Raw genomic sequence first — 25,976 nt, 5'->3', positions numbered from 1 at the left:
TACAGAAATGGAAGGGTTAGGCCTGGCCAATGTGGACACTGGTCAGGTCAGCATGACAATTAGCAACTGCACATAGGCACTGCGGTGGAAGGCCTGAGACACCATTTTAGGGCTACTCATGTGGGTGGCACAATCAGTGCTGCAAGCCCACTAGTAGCATTTGAATCACCATCCCTGGCACACTCAGTATAGAAGATGATGCTTATATCTATTACCCCCAATCTCATCCGCTTTATGAAGTAGTGTTAGCCAAGAGGATTTGGGGAGCTCCCATTCCAGAATGTCTGCTAGGTATGTAACTACCCCATACCAGAATACCTCTGGGGCCGTGCATGGCCATACTGTGTGTATAAATGTGCCCTTGCTTATCCTGCTTCTTATGCATATAGAAGCTTCTATTAATCTGGCCCTCTATAGTTTGTAGTGTGTGTAATAAGCCCTGTGTAAATATTTGAATTGGACTAGTCTCAAGTGTGAGGAGATAGCAGCCCCCCAAGGGGAGTGGAGGGTCGCTGAGGAGTAGCGGCAATGGGTGATCCGACCAGCAGTCCAGGAGCAGACAGGCACAGACAGGCTTGCCTATGGTGCATTTCCGGGGGCTAGCAGCACGGTCGCAGAGCAGCCACCATTAAGAATGTCCTGGGAGGAGGAGAGGGGGTTCAGAGCGCATGGGGGTGGTGGGTGAAGTTAAGGAAACGTAAGGAGAGGGGAGGAGGGAGTAGAAAAAGCGCAGGCGGGGATTAGAGGGTAGGGGAAAGATGAAGGCACAAAGTAAAGTGGTACACCCTAAAGTGGCACAAAGTAAAGTGGTACAAAGCAAAGGCAAAGAGTGAGAGAAAGTGGTACAAGCAATGGAAACGAGTAAGAGAAAGAGGAACAAAGCAAGGGCCAAAAGTGAGAGAGAGAGGCACAAAGCAAAGACAAAGAGTGAGAGAAATAGGCCAAGGAGTGAGATAGAGAGAAGAAGATACAGGTGTATGGATAGCAGCGGCAGCATGGAGAGAAAGGCCGGATTCAAAAAAGCCTAAAACTGGTCAGAGGACCAGTCCCAGGTAACTTGGGAGCTGGGTCCAAGTCACCTGCTCAATAGGATTGCACAGCGGCTGCCATTAAGCAGGTCCTGGGAGGGGGGAAGAGCGCAAGGGGGCAGTGGGCAGGTGTAAGGGGAGGTGGGAATAAGACGCAGTAGAACAGGTTTTGAGCTGGGGAGGCTGGAGGAGGAAAAGCAGAGGAGGGGGTTGGGGGATCTGGATAAAAGATGGAGGCACAAATTAAAGAGGCACAGACCATTCCTTTAGCATTTATGGCTGTGTGGGTTCTCAAAGCTTAGAATAATTAGAATAACTATGCCCCACGGTATTCTTCCCAATTAAATATATTTTTGCAATATTGCACTTTCACACCACTTATTCAATTCCATTGTTGATAACTTCTTAAGACGATGCATTCTGTGCTGTATTGGGACATCCCCACCAAAATCTTCTAATTCCTGTTTACCATGTGATGTGATTGGTGTTTTTGCTCCACAAATGGTGTCATAGTCTCCACCTCTCATTTCTAATCCACTTCGCCCACTATTTTAAAATGGGCGTTAAATCTAGAATTGTTAAGTTCAGTATATGTCAGCACAGACAGCACAAAACTGTTATGGGTCAAAGCCTTGGCAACGACGCTGAATATCCTGTGATTCTGGGCAAATCACGTAATTTTACCGTGCCTAACAAAAATGAATGTGTCCTTCTGTAACGAAACTGGTGCTATGTAAAGCGGTCTGATACCCGATGTCTCTGGTCGAATTCGCGCTATATAAAACTCTAAGGAAAAAAAAGTGATTCTCACCCAGCCCTTCTACAGAGCGCTCTTTCTACAGTGCCTCGGGTGCCAACTCCTAATCACATACCCCCAGATGCATGAAGAACCCATTTTGCTATTCCTTAATAGCGAAAAATAACGATTCGCTATTAAGGAATAGCAAAATGCAATGCATGAAGAAATCACTAAAAAAATAGCAATTTCTTAAAATTCCTTAATTGCGACTCGCAAATTGCGAGTCGCTATTAAGGAATACCTCCTCATTCATTCCTATGGGCCTAGAGGCCCATGGGAATGAATGGGAAGACATTCTCAATTTGCGAATCGCAAATAACGAATCGCAAATTGAGAATGCGATTTCAAGGGTGCAGGGGTGTCCAAAGGACACCCTGTTGCCCCCCTGAAATTGATCTGTGCACATATGTTGCACACACACATGCCCTTATGTGTGTGCGCAAAATGAAACTTTGAAAAATGCACTTTAGTGCATTTTTCAAAGTTTTTGCAAATTACCATGAAGTTCAACTTCATGGTAATTTGCGAGCCATATTAGCGAAATCGCTATTTTTTAAACTTTAATGCATTGCATTTAAGGAATCTCAATTTGAGATTCCTTAAATGCAATAGCAATTTAAGTAATCGCAATTTTGTGATTTTTTAAATTGCCATTTTTGCATTTGGGATGATGCATCCCAAATGCAAAAATCCAAATGCAAAAATACTGGTCGCAAAGGGGCAGATTCTGAGAATCTGCCCCTTTGCAAGCGGATTTTTAGGGCTCGCCCCTTTCCTATTCCACAGGAATAGGAAAAAGAGCCCTAATACAGCTAAACCAACCACTACTTAAGGCCAAGGGCTCTCCAGACGGATTTTGGGAAGTGCACGCCTCGTGCACGAGCTTACCTGAGCCTTCTGCCTATTAGCCTGCCAGTTCTCCTCCCCTAATTATTCACTTCACTGACTCTGGCTCTTCAAAGGCTCTGCTCCCCCCCCCGCCTGCACTTCATGGCCGCTTGCCTTCTGTCCCTTAATCTCCCCGTGACTCCCCCCTCACCTCTCCCACTCCACCTTTTTTAGGCCCACACCATTTGCTCAGGACATTGCTTGTTTTTTTTTCGTTTTCGCTACAGCTTCCCCAGCATTTGTCATGCCGCATTATTAGTGCTCCATGCCTCAGCATCAACCACTTGGCATTGCTTCTATGGTGATGTTTTTATTTACATTTTAGCTACAGCCCTCCCCCCACCACCGTTGTACGATCACTCCTGCCCTTTACGTTAGTGCTTGTTTTTTGCTTTGTATATTTATGGCCCGGAGTTGTGCTGTTCCACAGGTATATTTTTATGTATAGAACTGGAGTCCTCCGCTCAGTATTCCCAAACAGTGGGTTGTCCCAGAACAGATGGCCCCCCTAAAGATAAGAAAGTCTCCAGGCACTACCCTGCACACAGAGGTCTCCTCGCTTAGCGTCCCCCCCAACCCACGTCCACTCAGGGAGCCTCTCCTCGCTTTAGCTCCCCACTTCTCCCCCCCCCACCCGTCCCCCTGCCTCGGAGCACACTTAACTTGTTCCTTTTGTAATTTAGGTGAAGGACGGCTGTCTGTGCACTCCTGTCCTTTCTAGCCGATTACAGATTTCTATGGGATGCGTGCTCGCAACATCTCATGTTGTGATCCCAAACATGCCTAGTATTATTGCTAATCACGCTGTAAACACCCTTGTGATATTATGACCTGACACTGTAATGCTAACAGACCTATAAAATCTTAATAGACAAACCGAACAAGAGAGAAGGAAATAAAATCTCTTGCCTTTATTCGTGCACCTCCAGCTCAGGGACTGACCCCTGGGAGGAGCGAAGCCGCCCCTACAGCCCCTGGTGAAGCTGAATAAAAGACCCAGCACCTAGTGTATGTGCAGGGGGCACGTCGTGTCTGAAAGCATGTACTCTGTGCCCAGCCCTCCGGCTCTGGTGCAGGGGACTGAAACCACACACATGTGCTTTCTTGCTGTGTGGTTGAACATGCTTAGCCGGTGTCAGCTCTGTACATGCCTGTTCACCCCTCTAGGGAAGGACAGCTATGGAGCCGCTTACTCTCACATTAATTTTTTTTTATATATTATTTTTTTTTATTATCGATTTATTAAGCGCGGTTGTTGCCCAGGGGCGTCCAAGCGCTGAGTTTAGACAGAGACGAGACGGAACACAGGAGGAACTAAAAGGGGTTCCTAAATAGTATGGTTTTCAGTTTCCTGAGAAAAGGGAGTAGGTCGGGTGTGGATCGAAGATCAAAAGGGAGTGCATTCCACAGCTTGGCGGCGTTCAGTGAGAACATCCTGCCCCCCGACCTAGCTCTCCTTACTCTGGGTACCACTGCCAGAAAAGCACCGGAAGATCGGAGGTTCCTGTTAGGGTGGTAAGGGGTAACAAGGCTGGTGTTGATTGCTGATCCAGTCTTCCAAAAAGCTCGATGTGTGATACACAGAGCCTTAAAAGCCACTCTCTGTCTCACCGGTAACCAGTGTAGGCTTTTCAGTCCCTGTCTGACGGACTGTGACTGTGGGATTTGGAGTATGGTACGTGCTGCACAATTTTGTACCACCTGTAGCTTTCGAAGAGTCATCTCAGGCGCCCCCAGATATAGGGCGTTATTTGAGTCTAAGCGGGACTGAATAAGGCCTTGCACTGCCACCTTCTTGGCATCTAGAGGTAAAAGTGAAAGGACCTTCCTCAGTGTTCTTAAAAGGCCAAAACAGGTGGCAGACAACTTAGTGGCCTGAGTGGAAAAAGAGAGTTCATGGTCCAACCAGACTCCCAAACTCTTGACACTGTCCTTAGGGGTAGGAGGTGCCCCTAGACCAACAGGCCATAAGGAAGAGAAAGATAGTGGTGAGGCTGGGCCTAAAAGCATGAGTTCAGTTTTCCCACCATTCAGTTTGAGGGAGGAGTTGGTCATCCACTCCCTCACGCTCTCCAGGCATTTCAGCAGGCCGGCCGAGGCTTGCCCACCGTTCTCCTGGGCCAGTGAAACCACCAGCTGGGTATTGTCAGCGTACGACACGATTTTAATGCCGTACGGTTCTACTACCCCAGCTAGCGGTTTCATATAGGCGTTAAACAATACAGGGCTCAGCGATGAGCCCTGCGGAACTCCACAGCTAAGAGGCTTGATGGTAGATGTTGTGTTACCATCAACGATCTGGAAGGATCTATCAGCCAGAAAGGACCTAAACCACCTTAGTGCGTTTCCCGAAACTCCGATGTTCTGGAGACGGTTCAGCAGGGTGATATGGCTGACCGTATCGAAGGCAGCACTCAGATCAAGGAGGATCACTGCCACTGATCCCCCCTGATCTAGTATCCTTCGAGACTCTTCGGTCACTGCTAGCAAGGCGGTTTCAGTCCCGTGGCCAGGTCTGAAGCCTGTCTGGGAGGTGTGCAGTAGGGAGTGATTCTCCAAAAACTGAACCAGGAAGGCATTTATGTGTTTTTCCAGCACCTTACCAGTCCATGGAAGCAATGAGATGGGGCGATAGTTGGAGTGGTCGTCAGGGTCCAAATTGGTTTTTTTTAAAAACGCCCGCACCGAGGCTTGCTTCCAGGCAGTGGGCACTGTGCAAGTGGACAGAGATGAATTTAGCAGTTCCAGGACTACAGGGAGGATGGCATCACCTGCCTGCATCAGGATTTCTGGGGGGGCTGGGTCTCGAGGGGATCCCGACTTGACCTGGCGAGCCACTTTCTCTAAGGTGACAAGATCCAGGAGAGGGAAGTGATCCAGAGTCGACTCAATGGTAGACAGGTCTAAACAGGGAGGATTTTCCGAGTTGGATAGGTCGGATGCCTCATGATTCAGAGCCATGGCTGGAAAGGTGGAATATATGTTCAGCACTTTGTCATGAAAAAAATCCGCCAGTTCATTGCATTGCTCCTTAGTCTTGGGTAAAGGGGGAGCAGTGGGGGCACTCGTGCATTGCTTTACTATGTTAAAAATTTCTTTAGGCTTTGATCTGGCTTCCAAGATTTTGCCGGAATAATAAGTTGCCTGGGCTGCCTTAATCCCTTCTTTATAGCTTTTGATCGTCTCTCTATAAGCTGCCTTCTTTTCTGGAAGAAAGTCTACGCGCCAGGCTCTCTCATGTTGCCTACATCGACGTTTTAGCTCTCTCAGCGAGTCAGAGAACCAAGGAGCTGATGTCTGCACTCGCTTAGAGGACGATTTGCAAAGAGGCAAGAGAGAGTCTAAAGAATTAGTAATCCAGCTAACATAGTTTCCATATGCCAGATTGGGGTCTGAGCAGGATGGCGGACGGGTAGCGTCTAACTCACGCCTCCAAAGGTCGCCGGGGAGTTTTTTCCAGTTTCTTCTCAGCGAGATTTGGGGGGGTAATTGGGGGGCTTTAAGGGTGGACCAGGTAAACGGCACCAGGTAGTGGTCAGACCATAAGAGGGGGATAGGTTGGGCAGTTATTAAATCCATACTATTGCTAAAAATAGGATCGAGAAGGTTCCCTTTTTCGTGGGTTGGGGATGTAACCAGCTGGGTCAGTTGAAGGGCTTCGAGGTCATCAACTAACTCTTTCGCAGAACAGTCGGACGGCGAGTTAAAGTGCAGATTGAGATCTCCCAATACTGTGTAGCTAGCCGCCGATAGGGATCTTTTTGCTATGATCTCTGGTAGTGCTCGAAGGAATAGTTTAGCAGACTCAGGGGGGCGATAGATCAGTGTACCAGGGAAGGAGTGGTTGGCGTTAAACTCTATACAGAATTCCAGACTCTCACAGCCAGGGATGGTGGATGTTGTAGTGCGGCAGTGGTACTGGTCCTTTATGATAATGGCCAACCCACCCCCTCTCCCTTCTGGTCTATCGAGCCTGCAGATGTGATAACTAGCTGGTAAGGCTGTAACAATATCGGGCTCCGATTGGGCCGTAAGCCATGTCTCTGTTAAAAAGAGCACGTCTGGCTTGTGCTCCTCAAGCAGCATGGCGATTTGTATACAGTGCTTGGGCAGTGATCGGCAATTCAGTGCATACATACAGTATTTAGGAACAGTGACCATAGGGTTATTCCGGAAGGGATGTTTACAGTCTGGACAGCTGAGGGGAAGTTCTGTGGGAGCATATATATGCATGCACTGAGCAGCGACCTTTCTTCCTATACTATGTAGGGCTGCCGAGCTATATGGCCTGCCCTGGGAGGTCGGTGAACCAGGGATTGTTCATATTCACAATCTCTGTCTCTGATGTGGCTTCCTGTGTCCTCCAGTCTCACCTCTCACTCTCTGCACCCTTCCACCCAGCACGCCCAGTTTTAATCTTAGAAAACTCCCTTTGCTTTTCACAGCTCACTGCGGTCTGCTGTCTTCGTTTCTGTTCATCAAAACCTTCTTTTCTGTGTTCCAAGCATCGTCCCTTTAAAATGTGTTTCTGTTTACCTCTAAATCTCCCCGTAAATTAGAAGTCCACCTTTTCCCTTGTTTTCAATAATCGTCTATGTTTCCTTGTACCATAATGTGTCCCTACACTATGTTCTCTGCACCAGAAAGCTAGTTCTTCCCCAGCTCTCTTTGGTGCACCTCTGTTCTGTGGTCTTATGGTGCCCCTTCATCTGTAGCATAGTGCATCCTGGCGGTGGCCTGAAGTCCACAGGTGTGAAGTGCCCCCCTCCTTACATTCACCACTTGTGTCTCTATTCGTTCCACTCAATCGATCGCCCTCACTCTATCTATCTGTCTATCTAACTATCGCCCTCACTCTATCTATCTATCTATCTATCTATCTATCTATCTATCTATCTATCTATCTATCTATCTATCTATCTATCTATCTATCTATCTATCTATCTATCTATCTATCTATCTATCTATCTATCTATCTATCTATCTATCTATCTATCTATCTATCTATCTATCTATCTATCTATGTATCTATCTATCTATCTATCTATCTATCTATCTATCTATCTATCTATCTATCTATCTATCTATCACCCTCACTCTATCTATCGTCCTCCCTCTATCTATCTATCTCCCTCACTCTATCTATCGTCCTCCCTCTATCTATCTATCGCCCTCCCTCTATCTATCTATCGCCCTCACTCTATCTAACTTTCGCACTCACTCTATCTATCTATCGCATCACCACAGCATCACTCAGCACCACCACAGAATCAATCAGGGGCACCATAACATCACTATGCTCTACCACAGCATCACTGAACACCAAAGCATCACTCGTCGCCACCACAACATCACTCAGCGCCACCACAGCATCAATCTCTGCAACCATTCAACAACAACTGGTTCAAATATGTTCTCTCAATGTTTCAAGCTTTATTACAAATGTCACAAAAAGATGTTAATATTTCACTTCTGTTCTTGGATTTTCGTCACAATAAAATACACCAAAACAAATTTTCACAAAAGTTATGTACAAAAGTTAAAGCTATTGCCATTATAAATTACAATAACTTTTATTTAAGTATTAATTATTAAAACAAATTTAAAGCCATCGTTATTTGTAATATCAATACATCTAAGTCACGTAAATACAACACATATTGCATTACAAATGCTATAGGTGTCACATTTGCGAAAGTTAAAACTATTGGCATTGTAAATGACAAAGCGATTAATTTCGCTATTTTCAAAACCAACACATAAATAAAATATTTGTCATTTACAAGACCAATAGCTCAAACTTTCCTAATGAGAGACCTATTGCATTGCAAATGCTTGTTGCTTGATGAATCTATGCCATAGTTATTAGAACTCTTATGTGACCGAACGCCTTACAGAAGAAGATACAGCAGGGCTCACAACCCCTGCATCCTCAACCATCAGTGGCATACCTGGCTCCAGATTCCTCAACAATGACGGCAGGGTGCGCGGCAGAAAAAAAAACAATCCATATAGCAAAGGTGTGTTAAAGTGACACTGACCCTACGATTATTTCAGACAGATGAGACGGCATTCGTTAAATCATCGTTTGGAGCATCATGTTCAAGTGGGCATAAAGATCACAACATCAAACCCCTTAACAGAAATAGGTGCTGCGAATTAAAACTAGGCATGAGCGGATTTTGCGGATTGGCAAAAATCCGCAAAATCCGCGAGTCCTCGCGGATTTTTTTTTTTATGTTCGCACGGGTTTCTGCAAGTTCGCGAGGGTTTTGTACAATTTTGCAAATTGTGAAATTGTACAAAACGCGTGCGAACTTGCAGAAACCCGTGCGAACACAATGTGCCCAGTAGGGTATGTGCCTCTTGTGTGAATAAAAGGTCAGAGAAAGATCAGTTCAGCAGATGAAGAGAAAGAAGCTCCTGGTCACAGGAACAGCACGGGTATTGCGCTCGTGAAAGTCAAGGATGCAAAGCCTATCCAGCATCACAGCTGATTTTCCACGGTAAATTTGGGAAGAAGGCACACCTGTCCAGCCTCGACGACGCTCACGATTGTTTTTGGGCTAATGAATGAGTCACTGAATTTAAGCATCAACTAGTTCGAGCGACCATGTGTGTGTTATTACTATGCAATCGCCCCGAAGGGCGCAGGGGTCCCTTGAGTGAGCCTACTCATGCAACTATTTTACAATGGCGCCAGCAAGCTGCCAGCGCCGTTGTAAAATAGTTACAAAGTTAGCTTGCACAGGAAGCACTTAGATAAAATAAAGCAGCACCTGCTTCGTTTTATCTAGTGGTTCCTGTGCAAGCTAACTTTGTAACTATTTTACAACGGCGCTGGCAGCTTGCTGGCGCCATTGTAAAATAGTTGCATGAGTGGGGGTTCAACTTTTGAACCCGTTACGTTCGCGGATTTTTTTTTGCGGATTTTGCGGGAAATCCGCAAAATTCGCGGATTGCGGATTTCCCAAAAATCCTCAAAATCCACGAGCGTAACGGATTTCCCGCTCACCCCTAATTAAAACACAATGGTCCTAATATTTAAGCATTCTTGTCTGAACAGCAAGTGATGTTTTCTTGCAATGGAAGTTCTTCTCAGTGACGTTTGCACTGAGCTACATGTTGGTGAAACTCACAATGGACTCCAAGAAAAAGAATGCAGGACAATGAATCTCAGAAACGGACTACATTGCCATTCTTCTGTGTAACTTAACTCGTTCTGGAATGTATACATCTTGTCTGAGGGAGGGGCTCTTGGAGAGCATTTGGATCCAAAAAAACATAGTAATACTTTACAAAAGCTTAAAGAGATAATTTACACAACTATAAATCACATGGCAGGGCATAAAGCATGCGCAGTTCCTCCCTGCTTTGTTTACTAGCCCCTGGTGATTGATGGATGGAAAAGTGGAAGCATAATATGTACATTCTAGTGCATTTTGGGTCTGGCTTACCGTATACTTAGATTGGATTTTGGCTCCACACAAGGGAGTATTACTCTCTCAAAACATGCTATTAGATATTTGGAGAATTATTTCACTTTCGAGGAAGTGCTTCCTTTGGAATACATGAGGAATTATTTTACATGTGAAAAGTGCAGTAAATCATCACACTGTTTGCCACATTTAATTCTCTACCACGTATGTATTCCTTCCAGAAAGGAAACCTTTTTGCTGCTTTGTTCCCAGCATTGACAAAACCAACAAGGTGACCTTGAATGTAGCAAACATAATGTATGAATGCATGTGTTTGCATGCCTCGGTACATTAATGCCAGATCTATTGGCGATCAGTGTGAGAGCTATGATTGCTTGCTCCTCCATCGCTATTGTGGGTCACGGGTCGTGCTTTTTTCCCAATTAGTTACTGTCCTAAAAACTAAAAAGATCTCCCAAATGTGGCTTGAAGTGACCCCCCACACTCCCTCCCGCTGTGGTGCTCCACTTATGCCACATAGCAGCAGTCTGCCAGGAACACATGGCGCTGGAACAGCTGAGAAAAGGGCCACACAAGGGGAAGAGCGCGCCTCGGCACTGTTGACTCAGCAGAAAGGCCGTATCAGGTGCGCATGTATTGCTTCTCACCTGCAGCAGTGACAGCTGGCAGCCTCTACTCGGAATCAAGTACAAGGGCTCCCGTTTCATTAGACGTTCTCCTGGTGCTAGAATGCCGAGGCAGAAGCAATGATACTGTGAGCTGTCACTGCGGCAGGTTCAGGAAGGGCCTGTCTCGTTCTCACGCGAGATGCGTCTGAAAACAACTGCACAGCTCAGGCCAGGCGCCTGAATGTAACTTAAGTTACAGACTCACTTTTCACCTTTATTTACTGGTCCTGCCTGAGGATTCATTCGCCACAGAGGGCCAGCTGCCTCTTTCAATCCATTTGCCATGAACCTCGTCAAACCTGATATGTGTCTGTTCTAAAACTTGAGGGACTCATTTACAATATTTTGGCGTGGGGCAGCGCCGCAAGCCTTCCTGCTGCGCTGCCGTACGGCAGAAGAAAAGGGCAGGACTGCACGGAACCAGACTCGGTTGAGCTGTGCTCATGACGGAGCGGTTCCGTCATGGCCCGCCCCACTCAATGGAACGTCCAGCGCAGGCGCGGAATTCGCGCCGCGCAGGTGCGGAATTCGCGCCGCGCAGGCGTTCCGAGCGGGCCATGATGGAACCGCTCTGTCATCAGCACAGCGCACCCGCAGCTGATGACGGAGCGGTTCCGTCATCAGCATCCAAGGTGCTAAAACAAGACCAAAACAAGGAAAATTGGATCAGGAGATATACGATTGTTTAAAAACGGTCAAAAAAGGCCCATTTGAATGGGACTTTAATTGTCAATACTAGTCTGTGTATACGAACACTATGGAGGTGACTATTACTTCAAAAAGGAAAAACAAAACAGTTACCAGCAAACTATCCTACCCCACACAAGATGAGATGGCAAAGGTAAATACATTTGAATGTTGCATAACTCAAAGAGCTCATTGGGAGGGATCCTGTATAAAGTGTATATGGAGTATCAGAGTGACCTACACCTGATCAAGGCTGCAGCCAAAGATCTAGTCTCAAATTGTCAGGTTGTTGAATATCTTCCTCCTAGTCACTCAAAAGGCACCCACAGCACATAGGAAATGCTTCTTGAGTCTCAGAGCACAGTAACCAGTGGGAAAAAGGGTCAACAACCTGATACAGCCAAAACGGTCAGCCCAACTGGTCTGAGAGTTCTTCTTCCAAGATGCCCTGATTCTGCTTTTTATCTACATGAGGATTCTGGAGACCATCTGGTCAGACCTGTGAGAAGTACAAGTCTGTAAGTACGGGGAAAGCATGGAAGGCCTCAGTCTTCTCCACTGGCAGACACATACAACTTGAATGTCCTCTTCTTCTGGTCGAGTTGTGTTTTGCAATGTTGAGTTTTCGCATGTTTTTTTATAGGGGTCGCTATGCAGTATGTTAGCTCCTGCTTACCTGGGGACAAGTTCGGTATTTCTGATGCCATCGAACGAGCCTTTGTGTTCTTTTTGTTGCTGCTCTGCGCATGGATCGCTCTGATTTAAGGCCGCATAGCTTTGCACAGGGTGTCTCCTGGGTGAGTTTGCTTCCTAGCAGCACCATATTGGTAAAATTGCACGCTAGGAGGTTGATGTACCCTGCAGCATCTCTGTAACACTAATGGTATTGAATATAAGATCTTAATAATTTAGTAGTCCATGCCAGATTTTTTCCTTTGCCTAAATCTACTTTTACAAGCATTTAGTTTTTGAATTGGCCAAGGTAGGATGGCGGCTAATCATTTCCTGTTTCTTTCCACAGATTTACTTCCTGTTTTGGGCTATAAAAAAGAAACCAGACCAGTTTAAACTTGCATCACAATTATACTTGATTTCATGGTGTTCGCTTATTAACTCGCAGGTGTTCCTTCGTATCCTGCTGCCTTCATCAATCTTCATTCCTCTGCTCATCCTCTTGATTAGCCTGGCTCCATTCTTTTTCCTTACATCGTGCTTCACTTCTTGCGACATCCCTTGACTTCTTTTGATAAGTATGGGGCCTGAGGTTGCTTCAAGAACAGGGCCACCCCTTCTTCACCTTAAGAAGAGGTTTCAGCCCTTGTCCAAGAGACTTGGCCTTAACACAGTGATTGTTTCTTTTCTTTTAACACACAATTTTATTGATTTTATATAGGTATTGTCAGTACATATGTGTCTAGTCTAGTCTAGTCTGGATATTTGTATTGCGCAGAACATATCACATCCCGTGAGGGAGTCTCATGGCGCATGCGGACAATCCCAGAGAAAAAGGTGAGAGATCATGTGAAAAGCAAGACCTAGCTGACAAGCCATGTTTTCAACAACTTTCGGAAACTCATGTGCTCGATCGTTGCACGGATATTCAGAGGAAGTTTGTTCCATAGGAGAGGTGCCATATGGGAAAAAGCACGTCCCCCATTTCTGACTGTTTGTACTCTAGATGGCGAGAGTTGGAACTTAGAGCTAGATCTCAGTTCTCGTCCGGGCTGGTACCAAGTCAATTTTTGGTTCCAGTATTTAGGTCCAGTGCCGTGCATATGTTTGTGAACCAGACACATGGTTTTAAAAATGACTCTTTTTTTTATGGGGAGCCAGTGTAGATTTTTTAGGCGTGGAAGGGAAGGGGATCGTTTTGGAAGTCCCAAAATCAGACGAGCAGCAGTGTTTTGAACAACTTGTAGTCTCTTTATATGGCACTCATTTATGGCAAGCAGGATGGAGTTGCAATAATCTAACCTATTTATTATGAGGCCCTGAAGTAGAACTTTGCGTGCTTCTTTTGGTATCCATTTGAAAGCTCTGCGAAGGCTTCGCATGATTCCAAAACAGGTTCCAACAGTGTGGTTCACATGGTCCTTCATGGATAATTTATTATCCATGTGGATTCCAAGATTGCGGACGGATTATTTTGGGACCGGACATTCCCCCATTTCCGGGGGCCACCAGTCCTGAGTCCAGTGTACACTGGCTTGACCGAAAGTCATTATTTCAGATTTTGCACCATTTAGTTGTAGGTGGTTCAGACTCATCCAATTTTTAACCTCTATCAAGCACTTTTTAAAACGTTTTTTGGTATCATTAATGTCATGGCCAAGGGTAGCAAGTATTTGCGTGTCATCCGCATATGATAACACGTCAAATCCATGTGCCCTAATGAGATTGGCCAGTGGGGCCATATAAACATTAAAAAGCGAAGGGCTAAGGATAGAGCCTTGTGGCACACCCCTAGTAACTGGCCGTGTGCTGGCTAAAGTTTCATCTGTTTGCAGTGTGGTGGTTCGATTTGACAGATAGCTGATGAACCACTTTAAAACCTGCCATTTGACACCATACTCCCACAGTCGTCTGACTAAGATATGATGGGAGATGGTGTCAAAGGCAGCCGATAAGTCTAAAAGTACCAGAATGCATGACTGGCGTTTGTCAAGGGCACCTCTGATGTTGTCGGTCACCTCGATCAGGGCTGTCTCTGTGCTATGTGCAGCACGGAATCCTGACTGTGAGGTGTCGAGTAGATTGTTCCTCTCGAGATAGCTTATCAGCTGCTCATTTACGAATGCCTCCAGCACTTTCCCTGAAAAGGGTAGCAAGAAGATGGGGCGATAGTTTGAAAAGGTGTTTGCATCCGCACCGGGCTTTTTTAGTAGTGGTTTTACTCTAGCCGCTTTCCAGATTTGAGGGAATTCCGCTTCTATCAGGGATGTGTTTAGGAGGCAAGAGAGGGGATGGACCAACACTGGAGCAAGGGTTGTAAATAGTTTGGATGTTAGGTGGTCGCAAGGAGATCCAGATTTAATTTTATGTCCTAGACGTAGGATTTTTTCATCGTTTAACAATTCAAAAGTGGACCAGTTAGAGGAAGAGACATCTTGGTTCATGTGTAGCTCTTTGTCAAGGTGTTGGAGAGGTGTATTTTCTGTATTGAATGGTTGACATATTTTTGTGATTTTGTCGTCTAAGAACATTGAAAGGTCTTCCGTCCATTCTTTGGTTTTTGGGGCCTCTTGCGGACTTTTAACGGACGTAAGTTCTTTTAGTATGTGATGGAGCTCTTTGGACGAGTTCTTAGCTTTACTTATACGTTCAGCTATATGGGTTTTTTTTGCCGCTTTGATTTTCCTCATGTATTCGGTATGTAGGGTTTGGTAAATTTTGCAAACATTGGGGTTTTTTGTTTTACGCCAGGTTTTTTCAGCATTTCTTGTTTGAGTTTTAAGATGTTTTAATTGGTCGGTAAACCATGGTGAGGTTTTTTCCCTACAGTACACCTTTCATAAGGGGGCTATTTTATCTAGTGTTTTATGGATGGCAGACTCCAGATGTATAGCTCCAAGGTGTACATTTTCCTTAAGGTTTATGTGATCTATTTTGAAATTTTCTGAAAAAGAGACCTGAGTAATATTTTTCATGTTTCTACATGCTTTTTGCTTTTTGTTTATTATAGTTTTAGCTCTATGGCCACTTATAGAGAATTTCACCAGAAAGTGGTCGGTCCATAATAATGGAGTGGGGGTCTTTAGTGAGACATTAGGCGAATTTGTGAATAAAAGATCAAGAGTATGACCTGCTAGGTGGGTGGGGCCAGTGACCATTTGTATCAGGTTAAGGGTGTTCATTGTGGAAATCAGTTTTTCTGTGTCCGCTTTGGACTAATCGTCCACATGATAGTTAAAATCGCCTAATAATAGGAAATTGTCTGACGTCAGTACATGAGGTTCCGGGGTTGCATGTTCGTGCAGCCATGTTTCCGTAATAAAGCACAGTTCCGGTTCTTCATAGTTAAGGAGACTCCATATTTCCATAGCATGTTTAGGGATAGATCTGGCATTCAAGTATATAGCGGTGTATTTTCCTAATGTGGAACTGAGTTTAGTTTGGGCCACAAACCGACTTAATACAGTCTTTGGGGGCTTTTAAAAGATCGGTTGTTAGTTTGTCTGATAACACTAGGGGAGGGCGATTAAGAGCCACCAGATCTTGTCGTGCATACCTGATGGAGGTCGGAGTGCAGAAAGTCATTTTCCGAGCCAGGGAAAGTGCTAGGACCGGCGCTGGGTAGAAGATAATGACCGGGCAGCTGGCAGCGGTCAGGCGTGGACGGGCGCAGACGGGCTTGCCTTTGGCGCGCCGCCGGTGCGCCACTGCGCGCGTCCGCGCCTCCCTTGGTATTAAATAGGGAAAGGGAGCCGGAGCACTAGCACGCTGACCTCTACTTCCGTGTGTGAAATCGGAAGTGAGTAAACCTGCAAGCGACCCTCCGCAACAAACGGCAAAAGCCGCGGCGGACCGGGGTCAGCAGAGAAAGTACACAAATACACTATTAAAATCAGTGCTAATTACAAGATAAAATATGTGCTTTCCACACCGTCAATGTAACGGGGCACAAAAAACGAAGATCGAGTGTGGGGGTTAAAACATGCAGGAGTTATAGATTTTTAGGTCTCAGGTAGTTTTTACCAACATTCAGCAATTTTACATAGCTTTTGAAGGAGAAAGCAGCCTTCAAAGATAACTCACCCTCTTGATCAGGGTGCCGCTGCGCGCGTCCGCGCCTCCCTTGGTATTAAATAGGGAAAGGGAGCCGGAGCACTAGCACGCTGACCTCTACTTCCGTGTGTGAAACCGGAAGTGAGTAAACCTGCAAGCGACCCTCCGCAACAAACGGCAAAAGCCGCGGCGGACTGGGGTCAGCAGAGAAAGTACACAAATACACTATTAAAATCAGTGCTAATTACAAGATAAAATATGTGCTTTCCACACCGTCAATGTAACGGGGCACAAAAAACGAAGATCGAGTGTGGGGGTTAAAACATGCAGGCGTTATAGATTTTTAGGTCTCAGGTAGTTTTTACCAACATTCAGCAATTTTACATAGCTTTTGAAGGAGAAAGCAGCCTTCAAAGATAACTCACCCTCTTGATCAGGGTGCCGCTATACACATGTCATGGTCATTTAACACAGTGATTGTTAATAACTCCTAATCCAATCTCAGGAAACTTTTTGGAGCTAAATAATTTATTTGCACCACCTCATTTTGTTTACTTTGAACATTTTCTGGAAAAGTTGCCCTGGGCTCTTTCAAAACTGGAGGACCTTATGGATCCAAATGCTGTCTTCTTGATATGAGAGATCTCTTCTTAAAACCCAACTCTAGATTTATCTTAGGCAAGGTCCTGTTCAGTTTAGTGTGGAGAGGTTGATTGGGACCAGACCGCATCAAGGACCTTCATCGTTCTAAGGCAGAGCTTTCCAAACTGTGTGTCCCGACACAGTACTGTGTCGCCTGCAAATGGTGGGTGTGTCGAAGCACTTTGCACATAACTGCTGCTAATTAGGAGGCATTCTTAGACACTCTGCTCTCTGAGGCTGGGCGATTCACAACAAAGCCTCATTAACAAGTAAGTGGTCTTTTAAAGACCTGTGAAGTGCTCAGGTACTGTGTGTGTGCCCGGGAAGCTGTGGTGAGGTGACAGAGGGTGGCAGACAGAGGGAGGCGGAGGGAGGGAGACAGAGGGAGGGAGACAGAGGGAGAGGAACAGAGGGAGGGAGACAGAGAGAGGGAGACAGAGAGAGAGGCAGAGGGTGACAGAGGGAGGAGGGCGACAGAGGGAGGGAGACAGAGGGAGGGAAAGAGAGGGAGGGAGACGGAGAGAGGGAAACAGACAGAGGGAGACAGAGAGAGGGAGAGAGGGAGGGAGACAGAGGGACGAGACAGAGGGAGACAGAGAGGGAGGCAGAGGGCGACAGACAGAGGGAGACAGACAGAGGGTGAAGTGTGACAGAGGGAGGGAGACAGACGGAGAGAGACAGACGGAGGCAGACAGAGGGAGGGAGACAGAGAGAGGGAAACCGTGGGAGACAGAGAGGGGGACAAAGGGAGGGAGACGGAGGGAGGCAGAGGGTTTGAGACAGACAAGAGGGAGACAGACAGAGACAGGGACAGACAGATAAGGGCAGAGACAGGGAGAGAGAGGGAGACGGGGACAGACAGAGACAGGGACAGACAGACAGATAGAGGCATAGACAGGGACAGACAGATAGAGGCAGAGTCTGAGACAGACAGAGACAGAGAGGCAGAGAGGTGGAGGGAGAGGGAGACGGAGGGAGAGAGACAGAGGGAGGGATACAGAGGGAGAGAGAGGGAAGGAGACAGAGGAAGACAGAGAGAGAGAGACGGAGACAGACAATGAGTGAGACAGAGACACAGAGGGAGGGAGAGAGAGGGAGGGAGACAGAGAGATAGACGGAGGGAGACAGAGAGAGAGGGAGACAGAGGGAGGGAGACAGAGAGAGAGGGAAATAGAGGGAGACAGAGGAGGGAGGCAGAGGGAGGGAGTTAGGGGGAGACAGAGGGAAGGAGAGGAAGACAGAGGGGAGGGAGACGGAGAGAGGGGGAGACAGAGAGAGGGAGACAGAGAGAGAGGGAGACAGAGGGCGACAGACAGAGGGAGGGAGAGAGAGAGACAGTGGGAGGGAGACAGAGGGAGGGAGACAGAGGGAGGGAGACAGAGGGAGGGAGACAGAGCGAGAGGGAGACAGAGATAGATGGAGATAGAGAGAAGGAGACAGCTAGAGGGAGACAGAAGGAGGGAGACAGAGGGAGGGAGTCAGGGGGAGACAGAGAGAAGGAGAGAGAGGGAGAGGGAGGCCGAGAAAGAGGGAGACAGAGAGAGGGAGACAGAGGGAGGGAGACAGAGGGAGGGAGACAGAGGGAGGGAGACAGAGAAAGAGGGAGACAGAGAGAGAGGGAGACAGAGGGAGGGAGATAGGGAGACAGAGGGAGAGAGACAGAGGGAGGGAGACAGAGGGAGAGAGACAGGGAGAGAGACAGACAGAGGGAGACAGACAGAGGGAGAACGAGAGGGAGACAGAAGGAGACAGACAGAGGTAGGGAGTCAGGGGGAGACAGAGGGAAGGAGAGGGAGACAGACAGGGGAAGGAGACAGGGGGAGGGAGAGAGAGGGAGAGGGAGGCTGAGAAAGAGGGAGACAGGGGTAGGGAGACAGAGGGAGGGAGACAGAGGGAGAGAGACAGAGGGAGGGAGACAGAGGGAGGGAGACAGAGAGGGAGACAGAGAGAGAGGGAGACAGAGGGAGGGAGATAGGGAGACAGAGGGATGGAGACAGAGGGAGAGAGACAGGGAGAGAGACAGGGAGAGAGACAGACAGAGGGCGAACGAGAGGGAGACAGAAGGAGAGAGAGGAAGAGGGATGGAAACAGAGGGAGACAGAGAAAGTGAGACAGAGGGCGACAGAGGGAGACAGACAGAGACAGACAGAGGGAGGGAGTCAGGGGGAGACAGAGGGAAGGAGAGGGAGACAGATAGGGGAGGGAGACAGAGGGAGCGAGAGAGAGGGAGAGGGAGGCCGAGAAAGAGGGAGACAGAGAGAGGGAGACAGAGAGAGAGGGAGATAGCAAGACAGAGGGAGAGAGACAGAGGGAGGGAGACAGAGGGAGAGAGACAGGGAGAGAGAAAGACAGAGGGAGACAGACAGAGGGAGAATGAGAGGGAGACAGATGGTGAGAGGGAGAGAGAGAGGGAGAGGGATGAAAACAGAGGGAGACAGAGAAAGGGAGACAGAGGGCGATGGACAGAGGGAGACAGGCAGAGGGCGGGAGACAGACAGAGGGAGGAGGGTGACAGGGATCGAGACAGATGGAGACAGAGGGAGGTAGACAGACAGAGGGAGACAGAGGGAGAGAGAGGGAGGGAGACAGAAGGAGAGAGAGGGAGGGAGAGAGAGGGACGCAGAGGGAGGGAGAGTGAGGGAGACAGAGAGAGGGAGACAGTTTGAGAGAGAGAGAGAGAGAGAGAGAGAGAGAGAGGGAGACAGACAGAGTGAGTGAGACAGAAGAGGGAGACGGAGAGAGGGAGGGAGAGAGAGAGCGAGAGAGATAGAGAGAGGGAGAGAGAGAGAGAAAGATGTGTGTATGCTGGGGCTGGTGGCTCAGAGGACAAAGGCATCTGCTGCAGGGGCTCTGTTCAACCTCATGGTCTCAAATTTGCTTGAAAATGCACAATTTGCCCACTTATATTTCAAAATTTTCTTCCAGCGGGAGAACCTCCCCGAACCCCTCTTGAGAGGTTTGGGATCGCTCGCTACGCTTGCCATTTACTTTCTAGTATCAGCATGTCAAATGTTCATGCCAACTTTGTGATGCCATCTTCTGCTTCCGTCCGCTCTACTCTTCCACAATCCATGAGCCTTAGCAGTGGGTGGGCACCAATGAACTCCTTCCTACCTCCATTCCTGCAAGCAAAGCCAATTGTTCTCTCCCAGGAAAGGCATTTCATTCCTCATCGAAAAACCTGTGACTGCCATTGGAAAAAACTGTGCCTAGTCACAAATTAATGAATTACTGTTTTGGTGTTCGAACAGATAATAGCAAGTTTTACCACACTTCGAAAGGGCGCTAGAGGGTGCACTAGCAGCATGGCTGCACTAATGTGAGGCTCCTGCAGCCTGGAGATATAATCCATTATTTATCCTGTTTAACCATCGCCTGCTCTTCCTGTGTCCGCGAATCCTGGGTGCGGTTGGCCTGCTGCAGCTCCGGTTCAAGTGTCGGCCGATTTTGATATTCCTGGCCGAAGTTACGACCGGCTGAATATTTCCCCGTGCGGTGCCCTGGAGACGCCTGGTGATGCTGGCCGGACTGCCGCTTCACTTTAGCCCGTGGCGCACCACGAGGTGAGAGGGCCCTCGCGCACGCCTCTCGGCGGCCGGTGCTGCCCTGCGGTGACCATCGCCGGAGAGGAGGGACGGCTGTCTGTGACCCTCGCTGAACACTTGATGCCCCGCTGTGTCGCATTTCAGGGATCGCCCTGTGGAGCCGCGATACTGCCCTCGGAGCTGACGGCCTTGCGAGGGGGAGGCCATTGTGTGGACGGGTGAGATGGGGTGTCTGGCCTGCTCGTGCCCCTGTCTGCAGTGTCTTTCACCGCTCCTACTGATCGCTGGCTGACCGGAGATTGCCGGCCCTGTCTTTCTTGGCGCTCTGTGCGGGCCTACCCTCCCATGTGTTCCTGGTGCGGGACCCCTGTGCATTGGAGGGCCTGTGCTTGGAGTTTGCATGAGACTGGGGACGCTCACTGCGGAGGGTGCTATTCCTGGCCTTGATTATTGGCGCTAGCAGGAGACGCAACTGGTATGTGGAGAACTATACATTATGATGTGATTTGTGCTCTCACGTCTCACATGGGGGCACTGCGACGATGCTGCGGGGCGCTGTCTCGCTGAATGGCCCTGCTGATTACAGTGCTGGTGCTTGGGGTGTACGGCCTGTGGCCCTGAGCTTTCTTTTTTTCTCTCACTTGTAAAACGGACTGCGAAGGGACATTAGCGTGTTCGGCACTTGGCTCCTGGATCATAGTGTTGGTTGTCTCCTACTGCTGTTCGAGGTGTGCGAGAGGGGAAGCCGGCTGCTGGTAATAGTGGCCCCCATCCTTCTGCTGCTCCTGGACTGCGCTGTGGACTGGATGCTCCATCTGTGAGGGTAGTGGTGTCTGCGTGCTGCGACTATCGTTACACCTCCTGCGGATAGTGAGTACTGGATAGCTCTTTTTGGATTGCGCTACCTTGTGGTTACTGGCTGATCTGTGCATCCCCAAGACCCCAGTGCTTACCTTGGACGACCGCAGGCAATTTGATATGGGTAAACCGGACAACAAACAGCCGAAACTGTTATTTGAGACTATGGCGGCCAAGAGAGGTTCGCGCCTTGTGCAGGACGCGGGCAGCTCCCGCTACACCCCTGCTGTGACTGACGCTGTCCCCCAACATGTTACCCCTGACTTTCAGCAAATGATGCAAGAAATGAGACAGGGGTTTGCTACCATTGTGGACAAGGTGGATAAGCTGTCGTCGCGGATGGATGCTGTGGTGCAAAAAATGGACGTTCATGAGGAGCGCATCACGGCGGCAGAACAGCGTATTTCTGATCATGACGATACGGCGGCTACCCACACAACTCAACTGGCCCGAATGGACAATGTGCTTCGGGTCATTGCTGCAAAGAATGAGGAGTTGGAGGCCAGAAGTCGGCGCAATAATATACGCGTGGTAGGTGTACCAGAGACGACCAATGTGGGTAAGATGGAGACCTATGTGGAAAAGATTCTGATTGGTGCGATTGGCTCGGACGCCTTCTCCAAGCAATTTATTGTGGAACGGGCACACCGATCTCTTGGGCCGCGACCTGCCACTGGAACCCCGCCGCGACCGATCATCGCCCATCTCCTGAACTATCGGGACCGAGACGCGGCTCTTCGTGCGGCCCCCACCTCCCGTACACTCTCTTATGACGGGGTCAATTTTTCCATCTATCCGGATTTCACGCCTGTGGTGCAGGAACGAAGGCGTAAGCTCCTAGATGTCAAGAAGAAGCTTAGGGAGCTGCAGGTGGACTATGCCCTATTGTATCCTGCGAAATTGAGAGTGACGCATCAGGCGAAACAACACTTCTTTACGAACCCGCAACAGGCTGAGGACTTTGTGAAGCAACTCAGGAGGGAACGTGCTGCGGATCGGCGCCATGGAGATGAGGGGCAGGAAGGATTCCACTCGGCCAATGAAGATGAGTGATTCTGGCCACGGACTGGGCTACGCTTGTAACTTAGACTTTTGGAGCTGCGACGCAGTGCCCGCAATTTAATTACTTTTTCTCCTTCCCATTTTTGTTGCCTGATCCCGCTGAGGAGAACTGTGAGATGTCTTCCATGCATACGAACGAAGGACGCTGGAGGAGCGATGGACTACGGTGGTAATGTACTCCAGGCAACCCCCCCACTACCTAGGCCGTGTTTGCTGGTGACATGAGGGCCGATGGCGAGGTGTGGGGGGTGGATATGTGCGCCTCTAGATTACACCCTGAAGGGTATTCCCCAATGACCTTGGTGTTTCTGATGCAGATATTTCGTTGGGTTGGTCTTGATGTGGGTGGGGGGGGGATATGGGGTCCTGGCAGGTTGGGGTTGCTCAGGTGGGTGGTGGGGGGAGGCACTTGTACTGAAGTGCGGTGAACTCTTGGGACTGTCTTTTGTTGTTTCATTGGTTGCTGCACTGCTGTGGTTGTGACTGCTGCTTTGGGCCGAGGGTGTGACCACACAAGTGTCGTGACAAGCCTTTATTGTTATGATATGCTGTGGGATGGCACTGTACCTGGTCTTCGTACCCGACCCTGCTGCCGTGGGGGGGTGGGGAGATGTCGGGTGCCTAGTGTTTGGTTTGCTGTAAGTACTTGTCCTGAGGACTCTGCAGAGATGGCAGTATTCCTGATTCCGGCCTGGTGTTCTACGGCAGTGTGTAACTGGTTTGTGCTGGATGGGGATTGTCGAGTTAAGGGGGGAGGGGGTAAGAGGGGTATTTGTGGTGCAGACTGGGTGCAGAAACGAGTGCATAATGTTTTCATACTACACTGTTCTTCGCCTGGGAGGCGACTTTGGCGTGTGGGTGTGTCTGAGTGGATGATCTTTTGCGTGAATTATGGCTGATGGTGCGCTGGATAAAATATCGATTATGTCATGGAATGTACGGGGGCTTAATGACGCCAGAAAGTGTAGGAATGTGCTGGCATATTTAGATAGACATCAGGTGCAGATCGCTCTCCTACAGGAGACGCATCTGCACCCAAAACATGACCCTAAGTTTGCTAGTCATTGGGCCACCGTTCGGAGGTTTTCATCATACTCGTCCTATGCTCGTGGGACTGCTGTGTTAATCAAGAAAACGCTCCCTTTTCAGGAGTTAGGGGTGAGAGTGGATCCTGATGGGCGGTATGTGATTTTATGGGGAAGAATTGGTTTGGATATTGTTGTGCTTGTGAACTGTTATGCACCTAATGTGGACACGCCTGACTTCTTTCTTACGCTCTGGGGCCACGTCATTGCCGTGGACGCCACGCATGTTATATGGGGCGGCGATTTTAACGTAGCGCTGAGAGCTGTGGAGGATAGGTCTGATGGGAGCCATCAATATAACAATCAGGCGAGGGATGTGTTGTGGGGCATTATGGAGGAAGCAGGACTGGTGGATAGTTGGAGGTTTACTCATCCTGGCGGCAGAGAGGGCACACACTTCACGGCACATGCACGCACTTGGGCGCGTTTGGATTATGTTTTTCTGTCCCTGGGGCTTGCCATGGGACTACACAGAGTGGAACATCTCCCCAGGACCTATTCAGATCACTGCCCGGTTAGGGTTGCTGTATCGATGCCGGGTCTCAATAAGCCGCGCCCTCCCTGGAGATTGTTTCCCTCGGTGCTGCTGGATCCCATCTTCAAGGCAGAACTTGGGGAGGAAATAGAGGCGTTCTTTCCCAGGAATAAGGGTTCGGTGGAAAGTGTGGAAATTATATGGGAGGCATTTAAGGTGACGATAAGGGGGATTACCATCTCCAAGAGCTGTGGGGTACTCAGAGATATTGTTAAGACTATTACGAAATTGGAGGCTGACTTAAAAGAGTTGGAGAACAGAATGATTGCTGATTCGGACCCAGAGCTCGCGCATAAGTTTTGGGGCAAATTGTCGGACTTTGAAGAGGAGGCTGCTAGGGAGGTGAAGTATAGAGGGAAGTACTGGACTGCGAGAAAATACTGCGAGGGCGAGAGGCCGGGTAAGGTACTTGCTGCACTCACGAGACACCCACGCTTTAGCACTGGGATTCTTGAACTGGTACTAAAGGACGGCACCCGGTGCCAGGATGCGACGGGGATTCAGAAGGCCTTCATGCGCCACTATGAACAACTATACGCTACACAACAGACTGGGGAGGTCAGGTATGGGGGCTTTCTTGACAATCTTGCATTGTGTTGGCTGTCTGATGACCACAGGGCATTTCTTGGTAGACCCCTGGAAGTGGAGGAAATCAGAGACGCCATTATGTCTCTGAATAACGGAAAAGCAACGGGGTTGGACGGACTCCCTGCCGAGTTCTACAAATGTTATGATGATATTATGGCCCCGGTGCTTAAAGAGGTCTTTGAGGAGTCCTTGGAGGTAGGGATTCTGCCGGGATCCATGAGGGAGGTGGCGATTACTTCCCTGCTGAAACCTGGCAAGGACCCCCTGGACACAGATGCCTACCGTCCTCTGTCGCTGCTCAATTGCGATGCAAAGATTTTAGCGAAAGTCCTGGGGGCGCGGCTGTCTTTACTTATGCCCACTATAGTGTTGCCAGATCAGTCCGGCTTCGTACCGGGGCGCGCAACCTCCCATAACCTTCGTACTCTCTTCTCTTTACTTCCGACTATAGCTCCTGAACTCCTTGTTGCCGCAGTCTTTCTGGATGCTACGAAAGCATTCGACTCGGTGGAATGGAATTACCTCATCGATATACTGTGTAGAATGGGCTTTCCTAAAATATTTATCTCGTGGGTAAAATTGTTGTACACCCAACCCGTGGCCAGAGTGATAGTTAATGGGGTTCTCTCCCCTCAGTTGTACTAGACAGGCCTGTCCTCTTTCCCCGCTTTTATTTGCTATTGCCATAGAGCCGCTGGCCTGTCGCGTCCGGCAATTGCATCAACATAGTGCGTTTAAATGCTTTCAACGCCAAATAGGGGTATCACTGTATGCAGACGACATCACAGTATATGTGAAGGACCCGCAGGCGAATCTCAACCCGATATTGCGGGAGCTTATCGTCTTTGGCGGGATTTCAGGCATACATATGAACTGGAAAAAATCTCAGCTATTCCCACTTACTGCGGCTGTTGAGAGGTTTCCGCTGGACTATCCCCTGGAGTGGTGCGACACTGACCTTCGCTATTTAGGTGTTGTGATTTCCCTTGATAGGGAAGAGATGATTAGGCTCAATTACGGGGTTGCTATTTCCAAACTGGCGGACAATGTTACGCGATGGATGTCATTGCCACTTTCTATGGCGGGTAGAGCCTCGTTCTTGAAGATGGTGGTACTCCCACGCTTCTTGTATCTGTTTCAAAATATTCCATATCACCCCGGCGCATATTTTTTTAAACGCCTTAGGTCGGAACTCCTTCGGTTGTTCTGGGGAGGCAAGCAACCGCGGTTGAAGTGGTCCACTTTAACGTTACCTTATAATAAAGGGGGGTTCGATGTCCCGGATTTCGAGGTATACTATCTGAGTGCTCAGGCGCACTAAAGCATGCGGCCCACGCCGTTTATGCCGCAGATAGCGGCTGAGGAATGGATTGTTCATCCTCTCCCGCTTGACGGTATGGTACTGGGGAGAGTCAGTCATGTGGATA

Source organism: Lissotriton vulgaris, chromosome 1_2 (assembly GCF_964263255.1).
Source record: "Lissotriton vulgaris chromosome 1_2, aLisVul1.2, whole genome shotgun sequence".
In the NCBI taxonomy this organism is placed as follows: Eukaryota; Metazoa; Chordata; class Amphibia; order Caudata; family Salamandridae; genus Lissotriton; species Lissotriton vulgaris.
This window is presented reverse-complemented; position numbering follows the sequence as displayed.